Here is a 6,225-nt window from a genome sequence, read left to right on the forward strand (position 1 = left end):
GAGTCCCCACAAGGATAGCTGACCAGACTGTGTGTGTGTGTGTGTGTGTGTGTGAGTGTGTGTATTATTAATACATATAGGCCTATAAATATTATTAAAATAAGGTAAGAAAATTCATTAATCTTACATTCATTATTTTGCACCTTATTTTAATACTATTTATGTATATATTAATAATTACATATATATTTTTTTATTTATATCCATTATTCTATTGTACACATTATTTTAATACTATATATACACATGTATTTTTAATAATTATAATTAAATGATATAATATAATCGTTATCATATTTTATTCATTATTTTGCACCTTATTTTATTTTATACTATTTATCGCTCTCTTTCTCTATAAAATAATATTATATTGTAATTTTTAAATATTTTTATTCATTATTTTGTACTTTATTGTAATACTATATATATTTATTATACTGTAATATTTATTATACTGTAAATATATAATACATAATTTTATATAAATGTTATCTATAAATATATAATATATAAAGCTTTGACTATAGACAAGCGATAATCCTGAGATTGAAGGAGGTGAAGAATAGATGAGGTGAAAGAACAGAGAGAGAAAGAGAGAGAGAGAGCGCGAGCGAGAGAGACGGAGAGAGAGGGAAAGAGAGACAGAGAGAGAGAGATTGGATTACGCTCCAGATCTCAGGGACTAACACACACATTTACACTATCACACAGAACCATTGAAACCACAAAAACATACACTTACCTCGGCCTAAAAATTACTCCAACAGGTAACTTTACTTTGGCTGTGAATGAGCTCAAAGAGAAAGCTCAAAGGGCTTTCTATGCCATCAAAACATCAATTCAAATTGACATCCTAATCCAAATCTGGCTCAAACTTTTCAAATCAGTAACTGAACCAATTGTATTATATGGCAGTGAAGTCTGGGGTCCACCTATAAAATTAGATTTTTTAAACTGGGAAATACATCCAATTAAAAATATGCATTTAGATTTCTGTAAAAGAATACTCAAAGTCCAAAGAAAAACACCAAATAACGGATGCAGGGCAGAATTAGGCCAATACCCTCTCCTTCTAAACATTCAAAAAAGAGCCATCAAATTCTGGAAACACCTAAAGACAAGTGGCCCCAGCACATACCATTATAAAGCCCTGAAACAGCAAGAGCTGAGCCTCTCGAAGAGTCCCCTCCTTCAGCTGGTGCTGAGACTGACAGAGATAACTCCGATAGAGATCACTCCGACAGAGATCACACCGACAGAGATCACTCCGACACAGATCACACCGACAGAGATCACTCCGACACAGATCACACCGACAGAGATCACTCCGACACAGATCACACCGACAGAGATCACTCCGACACAGATCACACCGACAGAGATCACTCCGACACAGATCACACCGACAGAGATCACTCCGACACAGATCACACCGACAGAGATCACTCCGACACAGATCACACCGACAGAGATCACTCCGACACAGATCACACCGACAGAGATCACTCCGACACAGATCACACCGACAGAGATCACTCCGACACAGATCACACCGACAGAGATCACTCCGACACAGATCACACCGACAGAGATCACTCCGACACAGATCACACCGACAGAGATCACTCCGACACAGATCACACCGACAGAGATCACTCCGACACAGATCACACCGACAGAGATCACTCCGACACAGATCACACCGACAGAGATCACTCCGACACAGATCACACCGACAGAGATCACTCCGACACAGATCACACCGACAGAGATCACTCCGACACAGATCACACCGACAGAGATCACTCCGACACAGATCACACCGACAGAGATCACTCCGACACAGATCACACCGACAGAGATCACTCCGACACAGATCACACCGACAGAGATCACTCCGACACAGATCACACCGACAGAGATCACTCCGACAGAGATCAGCCAGCCTCAGAACTCACACTCACTCTCAACCATTCGGCCCACACAAATCAGCAACACAGAGAAACACAAGTACATCACCCATCAAAAACCAACACAAATTAGAATGTTATTCGGCACTAAATCGAGAGTACACCATGGCAAGCTACCTGAGCACAGTGACTGATGTGAAACTCAGGAAAACACTGACGATGTACAGACTCAGCGAGCACAGTCTGTCTGTAGAGACGGGCCGGCGCAGACAAACCTGAGCGAGAGCGAGCATCAGTCTGGCCTGTGCGCGTCTATTGTTCGCTCGGCGCTTGAACACAAAGACTCTTGAGGCGGTTCGTCGAGCACAAGCGCCGCGGGACCTGCGCGACTTAACGCACACCGGACGATCCTGCCTTTAATAACCGCCATTTCCCATGATTTCACACCGATCTTCGTGATTCTCCGCGTCCCGGGATTCACATAAAGCCCGTGTGGAGTCGCTCGGTCCTCCAGTCAGCAGTGTTTCAGGTAAAGCTGAGGGTGGTTTATTTCTTTACACGCCGTTATTTCACCACACAGATGGGGTTTGTTTCAATTTCATTGTCGACTTTTATTTTGACGGGTTTGACGCTTTTATCGGATCTTTTGGTGTTTTATTTCAACGGTTCTTCGGTGTTTTATTGCGCCGCTAGCATTAGCATGTGTTAGCCGCGGGCCTCATCAGAGGCTTCATTTATGAACACTCAAGCTCATTCCAGTCTATAAAGCAGCTTACACGACACTTTCGGCTTCTTAAAGTCAGTCAGACTGGGATTCCTCTGTAAACGCGTTGTATTACTGAATGTGTGTGTGATAATACAGTGTAAACACTGACTGATCCGTTCATATGAGCTCATGACCAGAGATTTTCACTCTCAATCTGCTGTGAAGACCATCATATTCGGTTTATTCCGCGAGTAAACTCACTTTTTAGTTATTGTATTTCAGATATACATTTTCAAAGCTTTTCAGCCCAGGAATAAACCATTGATAAATAATCAGAGTCATGCATTTTGACATGTTATTTAGAGAAAACGGTGCTTTTGTCCTATAAGACTGTTTGTTTATGTTATTATGAGAGTAAAATATTACTGTATCAGCACACGCACTCACTCTGTAAAGTGTTTTTCATCTTGAGTCAGTCATTTCCATTTGCTGGAAGCCATCAGCATTGTATTTACTTTGAATTAAATTAATTTTTCTGAGCCCATCAGCAGATTTGTTCACGTTTTAATCATAAACTCGCTTCATTTTGATCAATCTGCAGTTTATTTCACAAAGAAGACCATCTTATTCTGTTTATTTCACACGTAAACTGACTTTTTATTGTATTTCAGATACATTTTAAAAGCTTTTCAGCCCAAGAACAACCGTTTTAAACTCTAGACCAGCTCATTTCGTCTTTAAACCTATTTATTTCAGATGTATACACATGCATGATGTTTCATTTGTCTTGCTGCATTTTGACATGTTTATTTTTGTCCTATAAGACTATTTGTTTCTATTATTATAAGAGTAAAATATTCCCGCACTCACTCTGTAAAGTGTTTTTCCTCTTGTTTCGCAGTCGTTTCCATTTACTGGAAGCCATCAGCATCATCTCGAGGGTCTCTGTGGTGTTGTGGTGAAAACAGATCATTAGCAGATCAGATGATCATCGTTTCTCTCTTTTCACATGCGATGGACCATTAGCCCGTTACATCAGCTAGAAAACCCACACAACATGTCTGTATGTAATCTTGTATGTTCTGCGCTGTGATGACGTCTGCTGTCCTGTATGCACTCAGCTTATCATGTGCCACATTCAGACGGGAATTAGATTATGGCCACGCTGTAGCCTGAAGTAATGTGCGCTGCTGCTGATGTTTTCAAGAAAGCAATTTACTGCACGGGAAGTTTGTTGTTTGATTTGATTTAGAAAGTCATTAAGCAGCCGTTGAACGATATCTCTTAATGGAACGCTCTTAAGATCTAATGCTCACATTTTATTTACTCACTAAACATGCTGATTTCTTTTTGCGTGCTTCCTGCTTTGCGTCAGTTTGATGTTTTAATCTGATTATAAATCTGTATATTGTGATATCTTAGTGCTGGGCGGTACACCGGTTCATACCGAATACCGGTGTTTATTTTTGTTATGATATGAATTTTTAAAATACCACAATTCATAAATCACAGCAGAAGGTCTTAAATTCATAAAGTCATGACATTAAGTATTGACATTGACAATTGGGTATAAAAAAAAATTTCTGAGCCCATCAGTAGATTTGTTCATGTTTTAATCATAAACTCACTTCATTTTGATCAATCTGCTGTTTATTTCACAAAGAAGACCGTCTTATTCGGTTTATTTCACAAGTAAACTGACTTTTTATTGTATTTCAGATACATTTTAAAAGCTTTTCAGCCCAAGAACAACCGTTTTAAACTCTAGATCAGCTCATTTCTTCTTTAAACCTATTTATTTCAGATGTATACACATGCATGATGTTTAATTCATCTTGCTGCATTTCATAAAACCATTGATAAATAATCAGAATCATGCATTTTGACATGTTGTTTGGAGAAACCTAATTTTTATCAATTTTTCATAAAGCAAGATTCTGTCTTCTGTTATTGTGCATCTCCAGCAATGTGTCTTAATTTTAAATCTTTGCACATTGGTACTTGAAAACGAGAAAGAAATACTAAGGAAGAATAGCACTTTTTTTTTTTTGCAATGTGATTAGAAGATACTGTAAAAGTTGTTTCTGTATTCTGGTGGTTTGGAGCAAAGCTATTCAAGCCTTAAGCTATTGTTAATTTGGAAACTGCATTGAAAAGTTGTTTGCCGCTGTTGAAAGTTGTTGTTTTCAAGCTTTGAAGTGATGCTAATACAAGACATTTACATTAAGAGACCATATTGACGTATTGTGTTCCCTTCTATTTACTATTACTTACTTTTTCCTTGCTTGTTCTTAGAAAGCCTTCATCAGACCTGCAGCAGTGCGGCTATTGATAATATTGATAAGCGTAGCGTTGTTGTGAGAGGGATTTGTGTCCGTGAACAGGACTAACCTGTGTCCAGTGTCGTCCCCAGTGAATATTTAATGGCTCAAAGTCTGTGCTATGAATGTTTAATGAAGGATGTGCTCTGATGCCGGGACGCTGAGATTTTCATGTTTTCAGATTGAGTTTTGGACTGTCCAGCATTTGCTCTGAGTCTCTCTTGAAAACGCTCGCGTGTTTGACCAAAGAATGCCGTAATTGTCCACTCGTACAGTCTTTTAGAGGTAGGCCCAATGTGTTTATCGGGTGTCTGATGCGTGAAAATAATCTGATGCATGTTGCTGCTTCAAGCTTACAGGCGGATTTTATACGTTTTCCACAGCTTTTAACTTCAGCAACATGTTTAATGGTTACAGTGTATGTGGGTTTCTTTTAGACAGATATCCATGAGCATGTTTCATGTTTCTTATCAAACACATGCTTCATTGTCTGGTTATGTTTCATTGCCATTTGTAAGTCACTTTGGTTAAAAGCACCTACTTGGTAAATAATTTTTATGTTTGTTTTAGCATCCAGAAATAGCCAATGTTGTGTGAATATTTATATATATATATAAATTATTTATTATAGGGATGCACCGAATGTTCGGTAACCAAAATTATTCAGCCGAAAATAACAAAAAAAGCTCTTTCGAATAAGTGAAAAGACCGAATAAACTGTACCAAACAATACTCACGTGACGCGATCAAATAGCAACCAGCTAACGCTGAACCAGCGTTACTCGTCAGTTGCTCAGTCACATTTTTATGATTTTTTACAAGTCACGTGACAATGCGATACGTGCGACGTATTCGTAATGAGACTCATTTATAAATCTTCTATCAACAAAAAGAAGCATTGATGTCTTCCTGCACGTTTCCGCCAAAATAAAAGAAAAAGCAAGAACATTCATAAATGTTAGTATTGTAATTTTACTGTTGTTCTGTAAAATAAAATAAAAAGTAAGACAATAATAATGATGATAATAATTACAACAGCTCTGTTAATACATTTATTATAACATCACACATAGTGTTCAAATTGGGATCTGTAATATTTTCTAATGTTTTAAAAGAAGGCTCTTCTGCTCAGCAAGTTTTAAATGTACAGTAAAAAAAATATATATATATATAATAATAATACATGCCTGATTCAAGAAGGGGCTCTGATGGCCAAAAAATATAATTTTACTAACTTATTAATTTTAAGTTAAATTGTGCTTTGTTGGTATAGTGTCTGCTAGAATGT

The 6,225-nt window shown here is 37.8% G+C and overlaps 1 protein-coding gene across 2 annotated transcripts in view; it reads left to right on the forward strand.

Moving 5' to 3' along the window:
• LOC107740062 (LIM domain-binding protein 1-like) overlaps nt 1-6,225 on the forward strand; it is a 35,815-nt gene that overhangs the window by 11,763 nt on the left and 17,827 nt on the right. The window contains exon 1 of one of the 2 annotated variants that reach the window (XM_016552338.1): nt 2,451-2,495. The exons of the other annotated variant lie outside the window; for it this stretch is intronic. The gene's annotated coding sequence lies outside the window, so the exon portion shown is untranslated. Of the gene's footprint in view, nt 1-2,450; nt 2,496-6,225 lie in introns of those variants that run through there. 2 annotated transcript variants of the gene reach the window in all.

This window comes from Sinocyclocheilus rhinocerous, unplaced genomic scaffold (genome assembly GCF_001515625.1).
Source record: "Sinocyclocheilus rhinocerous isolate Xijiao unplaced genomic scaffold, SAMN03320098_v1.1 scaffold1186, whole genome shotgun sequence".
NCBI classification, from domain to species: Eukaryota; Metazoa; Chordata; class Actinopteri; order Cypriniformes; family Cyprinidae; genus Sinocyclocheilus; species Sinocyclocheilus rhinocerous.